The sequence below is a fragment of the Hyla sarda genome, unplaced genomic scaffold (assembly GCF_029499605.1).
Source record: "Hyla sarda isolate aHylSar1 unplaced genomic scaffold, aHylSar1.hap1 scaffold_463, whole genome shotgun sequence".
NCBI classification, from domain to species: domain Eukaryota; kingdom Metazoa; phylum Chordata; class Amphibia; order Anura; family Hylidae; genus Hyla; species Hyla sarda.
Genome location: NW_026610476.1, coordinates 50001 through 64416, shown reverse-complemented (window position 1 = coordinate 64416; position 14416 = coordinate 50001). Strand labels below are relative to the sequence as shown.

At 41.1% G+C, this 14416-nt stretch overlaps 1 pseudogene; it reads left to right on the top strand.

Annotated features, from left to right (window-relative positions):
- The first annotated feature begins 13808 nt into the window (after positions 1–13808).
- On the top strand, positions 13809–13916 carry LOC130335937 (U2 spliceosomal RNA; annotated as a pseudogene).
- The last annotated feature ends 500 nt before the right edge of the window (positions 13917–14416 follow it).

Genomic DNA, 14416 nt, shown 5'->3' with positions numbered 1-14416 from the left:
TTTGCTGCAGCTGCTTGCTGGCTAGTCCAGTGGGCCCCTACTGCAGGCAATAGACAATAGGTGGTGCTTATGTGCCTAGGTGGATAGGACATCAGCTATGAGGCATTTGTTTGTACAAACTGCTGCTCACAACTAATGTTGTAATATAGTGTCTCCATCTGCTGGTGGTATTGAATAAGCAATAGTGCAATGATAGGGTCTGAAAAAGAAGAAAAATAAGAAGCAGCAGCATAGGAAAGAAGGAAAACATGGAGAGAAGAAAAAAAGAAGGTAAAAATGAGGTGAAAACATGTTTAAAAAAGTATTTCCATCTCTCTCTCTCTCTATGTATATACATATATATATATATATATATATATATATATATATTTAAAAGAAAAAAAAATTATATATATATATATATATATATATATATATATATATATACATATAGAGATAGAGAGATAAATATATATAGAGATAGATGGGTGGATAGATGGATAGATGGATAGATAGACAGATAGATAGACATACATACACACATACATACATACATACATATGTGTGTATTGTTGGAGTTGCAAACATGGGTGCACTTGACAAACTCAGTGCGGCTATTCCCCATTGAAAGATTGTTGCACCCAGGACCCTTAGCACTGGGATATGCTACTCAATACCACTGGCATGGCCAGGTGTAAACAACATCTGACCTTTGTTGTGTATGTAACCATGGAGATTGTGATGTCGCCTAGGCCCACCAAAGAACAGCCTTGTCAGAAGCAGCACTGCCATGAGCAGAAGTAGCAGCACCATAGGTTGTCAAATAAGTTGGATTTAACCAAGACAAGTGAGTCCAATAGGATGCAGGTATGTCCTCTATCCTTACAGCTTCCCGTGGCTGTTGGTTTTATACCGTTTGGGGACAGCCAAGGAGGCGTCAGCAGGCAACACAGGTAAGTGTGTGCTTGTATGTGTGTGTGTGTGTGTGTGTGTGTGTGTGTTTCCTATGCAGATCCTAAACCCAGTATCAAATGCAAGTAGGAGGAGTAAGAAGGGTTCCTGCCAAAGCCAGGTTATGGATTGCATTTAAAAATGGTCCATCAGAGTGAAATGGACTCCCATCTTCCTGCTTAGCAATAATGATATGGGTTTAGGGTCTGCTGTGTGTACTGGTGGGTGACTGCCACCCAGCCAGAGTGTGTATGGGAGGCTGCCAGCCAGCCTCCCTTCCTACAAGTAATGATGGTGCATGTGAAGGGGACAGCGTTGGTTCCTCCCCTTTCACAGTTATCACTTCTCATCCTTCCTTTTGGCTGGTATCAAATGTGGTGTCTGTTTATATCAGTTTAATATCTGATATGTCCCCTATCTGATAGCATATATTAAATGCACCACCAGGTTTCAGTGTTGGAAAGAAAGATTATCTGTTTATTTGCTGCAGCTGCTTGCTGGCTAATCCAGTGGGCCCCTACTGCAGGCAATAGACAATAGGTGGTGCCTGTGTGCCTAGGTGGATAGGACATCAGCTATGAGGCATTTGTTTGTACAAACTGCTGCTCACAACTAATGTTGTAATATAGTGTCTCCATCTGCTGGTGGTATTGAATAAGCAATAGTGCAATGATAGGGTCTGAAAAAGAAGAAAAATAAGAAGCAGCAGCATAGGAAAGAAGGAAAACATGGAGAGAAGAAAAAAAGAAGGTAAAAATGAGGTGAAAACATGTTTAAAAAAGTATTTCCATCTCTCTCTCTCTCTCTATGTATATACATATATATATATATATATATATATTTAAAAGAAAAAAAAATTATATATATACATATAGAGAGAGAGAGATAAATATATATAGAGATAGATGGGTGGATAGATGGATAGATAGATAGATAGATAGACATACATACACACATACACACATACACACATACACACATACATACATACATATGTGTGTATTGTTGGAGTTGCAAACATGGGTGCACTTGACAAACTCAGTGCGGCTATTCCCCATTGAAAGATTGTTGCACCCAGGACCCTTAGCACTGGGATATGCTACTCAATACCACTGGCATGGCCAGGTGTAAACAACATCTGACCTTTGTTGTGTATGTAACCATGGAGATTGTGATGTCGCCTAGGCCCACCAAAGAACAGCCTTGTCAGAAGCAGCACTGCCATGAGCAGAAGTAGCAGCACCATAGGTTGTCAAATAAGTTGGATTTAACCAAGACAAGTGAGTCCAATAGGATGCAGGTATGTCCTCTATCCTTACAGCTTCCCGTGGCTGTTGGTTTTATACCGTTTGGGGACAGCCAAGGAGGCGTCAGCAGGCAACACAGGTAAGTGTGTGCTTGTATGTGTGTGTGTGTGTGTGTGTGTGTGTGTGTGTGTGTTTCCTATGCAGATCCTAAACCCAGTATCAAATGCAAGTAGGAGGAGTAAGAAGGGTTCCTGCCAAAGCCAGGTTATGGATTGCATTTAAAAATGGTCCATCAGAGTGAAATGGACTCCCATCTTCCTGCTTAGCAATAATGATATGGGTTTAGGGTCTGCTGTGTGTACTGGTGGGTGACTGCCACCCAGCCAGAGTGTGTATGGGAGGCTGCCAGCCAGCCTCCCTTCCTACAAGTAGTGATGGTGCATGTGAAGGGGACAGCGTTGGTTCCTCCCCTTTCACAGTTATCACTTCTCATCCTTCCTTTTGGCTGGTATCAAATGTGGTGTCTGTTTATATCAGTTTAATATCTGATATGTCCCCTATCTGATAGCATATGTTAAATGCACCACCAGGTTTCAGTGTTGGAAAGAAAGATTATCTGTTTATTTGCTGCAGCTGCTTGCTGGCTAGTCCAGTGGGCCCCTACTGCAGGCAATAGACAATAGGTGGTGCCTATGTGCCTAGGTGGATAGGACATCAGCTATGAGGCATTTGTTTGTACAAACTGCTGCTCACAACTAATGTTGTAATATAGTGTCTCCATCTGCTGGTGGTATTGAATAAGCAATAGTGCAATGATAGGGTCTGAAAAAGAAGAAAAATAAGAAGCAGCAGCATAGGAAAGAAGGAAAACATGGAGAGAAGAAAAAAAGAAGGTAAAAATGAGGTAAAAACATGTTTAAAAAAGTATTTCCATCTCTCTCTCTCTCTCTCTATATGTATATACATATATATATATATATATATATATATATATATTTAAAAGAAAAAAAATTATATATATATACATATAGAGAGAGAGAGAGAGATAAATATATATAGAGATAGATGGGTGGATAGATAGATAGATAGATAGATAGATAGATAGATAGATAGACATACATACACACATACACACATACATACATACATACATATGTGTGTATTGTTGGAGTTGCAAACATGGGTGCACTTGACAAACTCAGTGCGGCTATTCCCCATTGAAAGATTGTTGCACCCAGGACCCTTAGCACTGGGATATGCTACTCAATACCACTGGCATGGCCAGGTGTAAACAACATCTGACCTTTGTTGTGTATGTAACCATGGAGATTGTGATGTCGCCTAGGCTCACCAAAGAACAGCCTTGTCAGAAGCAGCACTGCCATGAGCAGAAGTAGCAGCACCATAGGTTGTCAAATAAGTTGGATTTAACCAAGACAAGTGAGTCCAATAGGATGCAGGTATGTCCTCTATCCTTACAGCTTCCCATGGCTGTTGGTTTTATACCGTTTGGGGACAGCCAAGGAGGCGTCAGCAGGCAACACAGGTAAGTGTGTGCTTGTGTGTGTGTGTGTGTGTGTGTGTGTGTGTGTGTGTGTTTCCTATGCAGATCCTAAACCCAGTATCAAATGCAAGTAGGAGGAGTAAGAAGGGTTCCTGCCAAAGCCAGGTTATGGATTGCATTTAAAAATGGTCCATCAGAGTGAAATGGACTCCCATCTTCCTGCTTAGCAATAATGATATGGGTTTAGGGTCTGCTGTGTGTACTGGTGGGTGACTGCCACCCAGCCAGAGTGTGTATGGGAGGCTGCCAGCCAGCCTCCCTTCCTACAAGTAGTGATGGTGCATGTGAAGGGGACAGCGTTGGTTCCTCCCCTTTCACAGTTATCACTTCTCATCCTTCCTTTTGGCTGGTATCAAATGTGGTGTCTGTTTATATCAGTTTAATATCTGATATGTCCCCTATCTGGTAGCATATATTAAGTGCACCACCAGGTTTCAGTGTTGGAAAGAAAGATTACCTGTTTATTTGCTGCTGCAGCTGCTTGCTGGCTAGTCCAGTGGGACCCTACTGCAGGCAAAAGACAATAGGTGGTGCCTATGTGCCTAGGTGGATAGGACATCAGCTATGAGGCATTTGTTTGTACAAACTGCTGCTCACAACTAATGTTGTAATATAGTGTCTCCATCTGCTGGTGGTATTGAATAAGCAATAGTGCAATGATAGGGTCTGAAAAAGAAGAAAAATAAGAAGCAGCAGCATAGGAAAGAAGGAAAACATGGAGAGAAGAAAAAAAGAAGGTAAAAATGAGGTGAAAACATGTTTAAAAAAGTATTTCCATCTCTCTCTCTCTCTCTATATGTATATACATATATATATATATATATATATATATATATATATATATTTTTAAAAGAAAGAAAAATTATATATATATACATATAGAGAGAGAGAGATAAATATATATAGAGATAGATGGGTGGATAGATAGATAGATAGATAGATAGACATACACACATACACACATACACACATACACACATACACACATATGTGTGTATTGTTGGAGTTGCAAACATGGGTGCACTTGACAAACTCAGTGCGGCTATTCCCCATTTAAAGATTGTTGCACCCAGGACCCTTAGCACTGGGATATGCTACTCAATACCACTGGCATGGCCAGGTGTAAACAACATCTGACCTTTGTTGTGTATGTAACCATGGAGATTGTGATGTCGCCTAGGCCCACCAAAGAACAGCCTTGTCAGAAGCAGCACTGCCATGAGCAGAAGTAGCAGCACCATAGGTTGTCAAATAAGTTGGATTTAACCAAGACAAGTGAGTCCAATAGGATGCAGGTATGTCCTCTATCCTTACAGCTTCCCGTGGCTGTTGGTTTTATACCGTTTGGGGACAGCCAAGGAGGCGTCAGCAGGCAACACAGGTAAGTGTGTGCTTGTATGTGTGTGTGTGTGTGTGTGTGTGTGTGTGTTTCCTATGCAGATCCTAAACCCAGTATCAAATGCAAGTAGGAGGAGTAAGAAGGGTTCCTGCCAAAGCCAGGTTATGGATTGCATTTAAAAATGGTCCATCAGAGTGAAATGGACTCCCATCTTCCTGCTTAGCAATAATGATATGGGTTTAGGGTCTGCTGTGTGTACTGGTGGGTGACTGCCACCCAGCCAGAGTGTGTATGGGAGGCTGCCAGCCAGCCTCCCTTCCTACAAGTAGTGATGGTGCATGTGAAGGGGACAGCGTTGGTTCCTCCCCTTTCACAGTTATGACTTCTCATCCTTCCTTTTGGCTGGTATCAAATGTGGTGTCTGTTTATATCAGTTTAATATCTGATATGTCCCCTATCTGATAGCATATATTAAATGCACCACCAGGTTTCAGTGTTGGAAAGAAAGATTATCTGTTTATTTGCTGCAGCTGCTTGCTGGCTAGTCCAGTGGGCCCCTACTGCAGGCAATAGACAATAGGTGGTGCCTATGTGCCTAGGTGGATAGGACATCAGCTATGAGGCATTTGTTTGTACAAACTGCTGCTCACAACTAATGTTGTAATATAGTGTCTCCATCTGCTGGTGGTATTGAATAAGCAATAGTGCAATGATAGGGTCTGAAAAAGAAGAAAAATAAGAAGCAGCAGCATAGGAAAGAAGGAAAACATGGAGAGAAGAAAAAAAGAAGGTAAAAATGAGGTGAAAACATGTTTAAAAAAGTATTTCCATCTCTCTCTCTCTCTATATATATATATATATATATTTAAAAGAAAAAAAAATTATATATATATATATATATATATATATATATATATATATATATATATACATATAGAGAGAGAGAGATAAATATATATATAGAGATAGATGGGTGGATAGATAGATAGATAGACATACATACATACACACATACACACATACATACATATGTGTGTATTGTTGAAGTTGCAAACATGGGTGCACTTGACAAACTCAGTGCGGCTATTCCCCATTGAAAGATTGTTGCACCCAGGACCCTTAGCACTGGGATATGCTACTCAATACCACTGGCATTGCCAGGTGTAAACAACATCTGACCTTTGTTGTGTATGTAACCATGGAGATTGTGATGTCGCCTAGGCCCACCAAAGAACAGCCTTGTCAGAAGCAGCACTGCCATGAGCAGAAGTAGCAGCACCATAGGTTGTCAAATAAGTTGGATTTAACCAAGACAAGTGAGTCCAATAGGATGCAGGTATGTCCTCTATCCTTACAGCTTCCCGTGGCTGTTGGTTTTATACCGTTTGGGGACAGCCAAGGAGGCGTCAGCAGGCAACACAGGTAAGTGTGTGCTTGTATGTGTGTGTGTGTGTGTGTGTGTTTCCTATGCAGATCCTAAACCCAGTATCAAATGCAAGTAGGAGGAGTAAGAAGGGTTCCTGCCAAAGCCAGGTTATGGATTGCATTTAAAAATGGTCCATCAGAGTGAAATGGACTCCCATCTTCCTGCTTAGCAATAATGATATGGGTTTAGGGTCTGCTGTGTGTACTGGTGGGTGACTGCCACCCAGCCAGAGTGTGTATGGGAGGCTGCCAGCCAGCCTCCCTTCCTACAAGTAGTGATGGTGCATGTGAAGGGGACAGCGTTGGTTCCTCCCCTTTCACAGTTATCACTTCTCATCCTTCCTTTTGGCTGGTATCAAATGTGGTGTCTGTTTATATCAGTTTAATATCTGATATGTCCCCTATCTGATAGCATATATTAAATGCACCACCAGGTTTCAGTGTTGGAAAGAAAGATTATCTGTTTATTTGCTGCAGCTGCTTGCTGGCTAGTCCAGTGGGCCCCTACTGCAGGCAATAGACAATAGGTGGTGCCTATGTGCCTAGGTGGATAGGACATCAGCTATGAGGCATTTGTTTGTACAAACTGCTGCTCACAACTAATGTTGTAATATAGTGTCTCCATCTGCTGGTGGTATTGAATAAGCAATAGTGCAATGATAGGGTCTGAAAAAGAAGAAAAATAAGAAGCAGCAGCATAGGAAAGAAGGAAAACATGGAGAGAAGAAAAAAAGAAGGTAAAAATGAGGTGAAAACATGTTTAAAAAAGTATTTCCATCTCTCTCTCTCTATATATGTATATACATATATATATATATATATATATATATATATATTTAAAAGAAAAAAAAATTATATATATATACATATAGAGAGAGAGAGAGAGAGAGATAAATATATATAGAGATAGATGGGTGGATAGATAGATAGATAGATAGATAGACATACATACACACATACACACATACATACATACATACATATGTGTGTATTGTTGGAGTTGCAAACATGGGTGCACTTGACAAACTCAGTGCGGCTATTCCCCATTGAAAGATTGTTGCACCCAGGACCCTTAGCACTGGGATATGCTACTCAATACCACTGGCATGGCCAGGTGTAAACAACATCTGACCTTTGTTGTGTATGTAACCATGGAGATTGTGATGTCGCCTAGGCCCACCAAAGAACAGCCTTGTCAGAAGCAGCACTGCCATGAGCAGAAGTAGCAGCACCATAGGTTGTCAAATAAGTTGGATTTAACCAAGACAAGTGAGTCCAATAGGATGCAGGTATGTCCTCTATCCTTACAGCTTCCCGTGGCTGTTGGTTTTATACCGTTTGGGGACAGCCAAGGAGGCGTCAGCAGGCAACACAGGTAAGTGTGTGCTTGTATGTGTGTGTGTGTGTGTGTGTGTGTGTGTGTGTTTCCTATGCAGATCCTAAACCCAGTATCAAATGCAAGTAGGAGGAGTAAGAAGGGTTCCTGCCAAAGCCAGGTTATGGATTGCATTTAAAAATGGTCCATCAGAGTGAAATGGACTCCCATCTTCCTGCTTAGCAATAATGATATGGGTTTAGGGTCTGCTGTGTGTACTGGTGGGTGACTGCCACCCAGCCAGAGTGTGTATGGGAGGCTGCCAGCCAGCCTCCCTTCCTACAAGTAGTGATGGTGCATGTGAAGGGGACAGCGTTGGTTCCTCCCCTTTCAGTTATCACTTCTCATCCTTCTTTTTGGCTGGTATCAAATGTGGTGTCTGTTTATATCAGTTTAATATCTGATATGTCCCCTATCTGATAGCATATATTAAATGCACCACCAGGTTTCAGTGTTGGAAAGAAAGATTATCTGTTTATTTGCTGCAGCTGCTTGCTGGCTAGTCCAGTGGGCCCCTACTGCAGGCAATAGACAATAGGTGGTGCTTATGTGCCTAGGTGGATAGGACATCAGCTATGAGGCATTTGTTTGTACAAACTGCTGCTCACAACTAATGTTGTAATATAGTGTCTCCATCTGCTGGTGGTATTGAATAAGCAATAGTGCAATGATAGGGTCTGAAAAAGAAGAAAAATAAGAAGCAGCAGCATAGGAAAGAAGGAAAACATGGAGAGAAGAAAAAAAGAAGGTAAAAATGAGGTGAAAACATGTTTAAAAAAGTATTTCCATCTCTCTCTCTCTCTATGTATATACATATATATATATATATATATATATATATATATATTTAAAAGAAAAAAAAATTATATATATATATATATATATATATATATATATATATATACATATAGAGATAGAGAGATAAATATATATAGAGATAGATGGGTGGATAGATGGATAGATGGATAGATAGACAGATAGATAGACATACATACACACATACATACATACATACATATGTGTGTATTGTTGGAGTTGCAAACATGGGTGCACTTGACAAACTCAGTGCGGCTATTCCCCATTGAAAGATTGTTGCACCCAGGACCCTTAGCACTGGGATATGCTACTCAATACCACTGGCATGGCCAGGTGTAAACAACATCTGACCTTTGTTGTGTATGTAACCATGGAGATTGTGATGTCGCCTAGGCCCACCAAAGAACAGCCTTGTCAGAAGCAGCACTGCCATGAGCAGAAGTAGCAGCACCATAGGTTGTCAAATAAGTTGGATTTAACCAAGACAAGTGAGTCCAATAGGATGCAGGTATGTCCTCTATCCTTACAGCTTCCCGTGGCTGTTGGTTTTATACCGTTTGGGGACAGCCAAGGAGGCGTCAGCAGGCAACACAGGTAAGTGTGTGCTTGTATGTGTGTGTGTGTGTGTGTGTGTGTGTGTGTTTCCTATGCAGATCCTAAACCCAGTATCAAATGCAAGTAGGAGGAGTAAGAAGGGTTCCTGCCAAAGCCAGGTTATGGATTGCATTTAAAAATGGTCCATCAGAGTGAAATGGACTCCCATCTTCCTGCTTAGCAATAATGATATGGGTTTAGGGTCTGCTGTGTGTACTGGTGGGTGACTGCCACCCAGCCAGAGTGTGTATGGGAGGCTGCCAGCCAGCCTCCCTTCCTACAAGTAATGATGGTGCATGTGAAGGGGACAGCGTTGGTTCCTCCCCTTTCACAGTTATCACTTCTCATCCTTCCTTTTGGCTGGTATCAAATGTGGTGTCTGTTTATATCAGTTTAATATCTGATATGTCCCCTATCTGATAGCATATATTAAATGCACCACCAGGTTTCAGTGTTGGAAAGAAAGATTATCTGTTTATTTGCTGCAGCTGCTTGCTGGCTAATCCAGTGGGCCCCTACTGCAGGCAATAGACAATAGGTGGTGCCTGTGTGCCTAGGTGGATAGGACATCAGCTATGAGGCATTTGTTTGTACAAACTGCTGCTCACAACTAATGTTGTAATATAGTGTCTCCATCTGCTGGTGGTATTGAATAAGCAATAGTGCAATGATAGGGTCTGAAAAAGAAGAAAAATAAGAAGCAGCAGCATAGGAAAGAAGGAAAACATGGAGAGAAGAAAAAAAGAAGGTAAAAATGAGGTGAAAACATGTTTAAAAAAGTATTTCCATCTCTCTCTCTCTCTCTATGTATATACATATATATATATATATATATATATTTAAAAGAAAAAAAAATTATATATATACATATAGAGAGAGAGAGATAAATATATATAGAGATAGATGGGTGGATAGATGGATAGATAGATAGATAGATAGATAGACATACATACACACATACACACATACACACATACACACATACATACATACATATGTGTGTATTGTTGGAGTTGCAAACATGGGTGCACTTGACAAACTCAGTGCGGCTATTCCCCATTGAAAGATTGTTGCACCCAGGACCCTTAGCACTGGGATATGCTACTCAATACCACTGGCATGGCCAGGTGTAAACAACATCTGACCTTTGTTGTGTATGTAACCATGGAGATTGTGATGTCGCCTAGGCCCACCAAAGAACAGCCTTGTCAGAAGCAGCACTGCCATGAGCAGAAGTAGCAGCACCATAGGTTGTCAAATAAGTTGGATTTAACCAAGACAAGTGAGTCCAATAGGATGCAGGTATGTCCTCTATCCTTACAGCTTCCCGTGGCTGTTGGTTTTATACCGTTTGGGGACAGCCAAGGAGGCGTCAGCAGGCAACACAGGTAAGTGTGTGCTTGTATGTGTGTGTGTGTGTGTGTGTGTGTGTGTGTGTGTGTGTTTCCTATGCAGATCCTAAACCCAGTATCAAATGCAAGTAGGAGGAGTAAGAAGGGTTCCTGCCAAAGCCAGGTTATGGATTGCATTTAAAAATGGTCCATCAGAGTGAAATGGACTCCCATCTTCCTGCTTAGCAATAATGATATGGGTTTAGGGTCTGCTGTGTGTACTGGTGGGTGACTGCCACCCAGCCAGAGTGTGTATGGGAGGCTGCCAGCCAGCCTCCCTTCCTACAAGTAGTGATGGTGCATGTGAAGGGGACAGCGTTGGTTCCTCCCCTTTCACAGTTATCACTTCTCATCCTTCCTTTTGGCTGGTATCAAATGTGGTGTCTGTTTATATCAGTTTAATATCTGATATGTCCCCTATCTGATAGCATATGTTAAATGCACCACCAGGTTTCAGTGTTGGAAAGAAAGATTATCTGTTTATTTGCTGCAGCTGCTTGCTGGCTAGTCCAGTGGGCCCCTACTGCAGGCAATAGACAATAGGTGGTGCCTATGTGCCTAGGTGGATAGGACATCAGCTATGAGGCATTTGTTTGTACAAACTGCTGCTCACAACTAATGTTGTAATATAGTGTCTCCATCTGCTGGTGGTATTGAATAAGCAATAGTGCAATGATAGGGTCTGAAAAAGAAGAAAAATAAGAAGCAGCAGCATAGGAAAGAAGGAAAACATGGAGAGAAGAAAAAAAGAAGGTAAAAATGAGGTAAAAACATGTTTAAAAAAGTATTTCCATCTCTCTCTCTCTCTCTCTATATGTATATACATATATATATATATATATATATATATATATATATTTAAAAGAAAAAAAATTATATATATATACATATAGAGAGAGAGAGAGAGATAAATATATATAGAGATAGATGGGTGGATAGATAGATAGATAGATAGATAGATAGATAGATAGACATACATACACACATACACACATACATACATACATACATATGTGTGTATTGTTGGAGTTGCAAACATGGGTGCACTTGACAAACTCAGTGCGGCTATTCCCCATTGAAAGATTGTTGCACCCAGGACCCTTAGCACTGGGATATGCTACTCAATACCACTGGCATGGCCAGGTGTAAACAACATCTGACCTTTGTTGTGTATGTAACCATGGAGATTGTGATGTCGCCTAGGCTCACCAAAGAACAGCCTTGTCAGAAGCAGCACTGCCATGAGCAGAAGTAGCAGCACCATAGGTTGTCAAATAAGTTGGATTTAACCAAGACAAGTGAGTCCAATAGGATGCAGGTATGTCCTCTATCCTTACAGCTTCCCATGGCTGTTGGTTTTATACCGTTTGGGGACAGCCAAGGAGGCGTCAGCAGGCAACACAGGTAAGTGTGTGCTTGTGTGTGTGTGTGTGTGTGTGTGTGTGTGTGTGTGTGTGTGTTTCCTATGCAGATCCTAAACCCAGTATCAAATGCAAGTAGGAGGAGTAAGAAGGGTTCCTGCCAAAGCCAGGTTATGGATTGCATTTAAAAATGGTCCATCAGAGTGAAATGGACTCCCATCTTCCTGCTTAGCAATAATGATATGGGTTTAGGGTCTGCTGTGTGTACTGGTGGGTGACTGCCACCCAGCCAGAGTGTGTATGGGAGGCTGCCAGCCAGCCTCCCTTCCTACAAGTAGTGATGGTGCATGTGAAGGGGACAGCGTTGGTTCCTCCCCTTTCACAGTTATCACTTCTCATCCTTCCTTTTGGCTGGTATCAAATGTGGTGTCTGTTTATATCAGTTTAATATCTGATATGTCCCCTATCTGGTAGCATATATTAAGTGCACCACCAGGTTTCAGTGTTGGAAAGAAAGATTACCTGTTTATTTGCTGCTGCAGCTGCTTGCTGGCTAGTCCAGTGGGACCCTACTGCAGGCAAAAGACAATAGGTGGTGCCTATGTGCCTAGGTGGATAGGACATCAGCTATGAGGCATTTGTTTGTACAAACTGCTGCTCACAACTAATGTTGTAATATAGTGTCTCCATCTGCTGGTGGTATTGAATAAGCAATAGTGCAATGATAGGGTCTGAAAAAGAAGAAAAATAAGAAGCAGCAGCATAGGAAAGAAGGAAAACATGGAGAGAAGAAAAAAAGAAGGTAAAAATGAGGTGAAAACATGTTTAAAAAAGTATTTCCATCTCTCTCTCTCTCTCTATATGTATATACATATATATATATATATATATATATATATATATATTTTTAAAAGAAAGAAAAATTATATATATATACATATAGAGAGAGAGAGATAAATATATATAGAGATAGATGGGTGGATAGATAGATAGATAGATAGATAGACATACACACATACACACATACACACATACACACATATGTGTGTATTGTTGGAGTTGCAAACATGGGTGCACTTGACAAACTCAGTGCGGCTATTCCCCATTTAAAGATTGTTGCACCCAGGACCCTTAGCACTGGGATATGCTACTCAATACCACTGGCATGGCCAGGTGTAAACAACATCTGACCTTTGTTGTGTATGTAACCATGGAGATTGTGATGTCGCCTAGGCCCACCAAAGAACAGCCTTGTCAGAAGCAGCACTGCCATGAGCAGAAGTAGCAGCACCATAGGTTGTCAAATAAGTTGGATTTAACCAAGACAAGTGAGTCCAATAGGATGCAGGTATGTCCTCTATCCTTACAGCTTCCCGTGGCTGTTGGTTTTATACCGTTTGGGGACAGCCAAGGAGGCGTCAGCAGGCAACACAGGTAAGTGTGTGCTTGTATGTGTGTGTGTGTGTGTGTGTGTGTGTTTCCTATGCAGATCCTAAACCCAGTATCAAATGCAAGTAGGAGGAGTAAGAATGGTTCCTGCCAAAGCCAGGTTATGGATTGCATTTAAAAATGGTCCATCAGAGTGAAATGGACTCCCATCTTCCTGCTTAGCAATAATGATATGGGTTTAGGGTCTGCTGTGTGTACTGGTGGGTGACTGCCACCCAGCCAGAGTGTGTATGGGAGGCTGCCAGCCAGCCTCCCTTCCTACAAGTAGTGATGGTGCATGTGAAGGGGACAGCGTTGGTTCCTCCCCTTTCACAGTTATCACTTATCATCCTTCCTTTTGGCTGGTATCAAATGTGGTGTCTGTTTATATCAGTTTAATATCTGATATGTCCCCTATCTGGTAGCATATATTAAGTGCACCACCAGGTTTCAGTGTTGGAAAGAAAGATTACCTGTTTATTTGCTGCTGCAGCTGCTTGCTGGCTAGTCCAGTGGGTCCCTACTGCAGGCAAAAGACAATAGGTGGTGCCTATGTGCCTAGGTGGATAGGACATCAGCTATGAGGCATTTGTTTGTACAAACTGCTGCTCACAACTAATGTTGTAATATAGTGTCTCCATCTGCTGGTGGTATTGAATAAGCAATAGTGCAATGATAGGGTCTGAAAAAGAAGAAAAATAAGAAGTAGCAGCATATGAAAAAAGGAGGAAAGAAGGAAAACATGGAGAGAAGAAAAAAAAGAAGGTAAAAATGAGGTGAAAACATGTTTAAGAAAGTATTTCCATCTCTCTCTCTCTCTCTATATGTATATATATATATATATATATATATATATATATATTTAAAAGAAAAAAAAATTATATATATACATATATACATATAGAGAGAGAGAGATAAATATATATAGAGATAGATGGGTGGATAG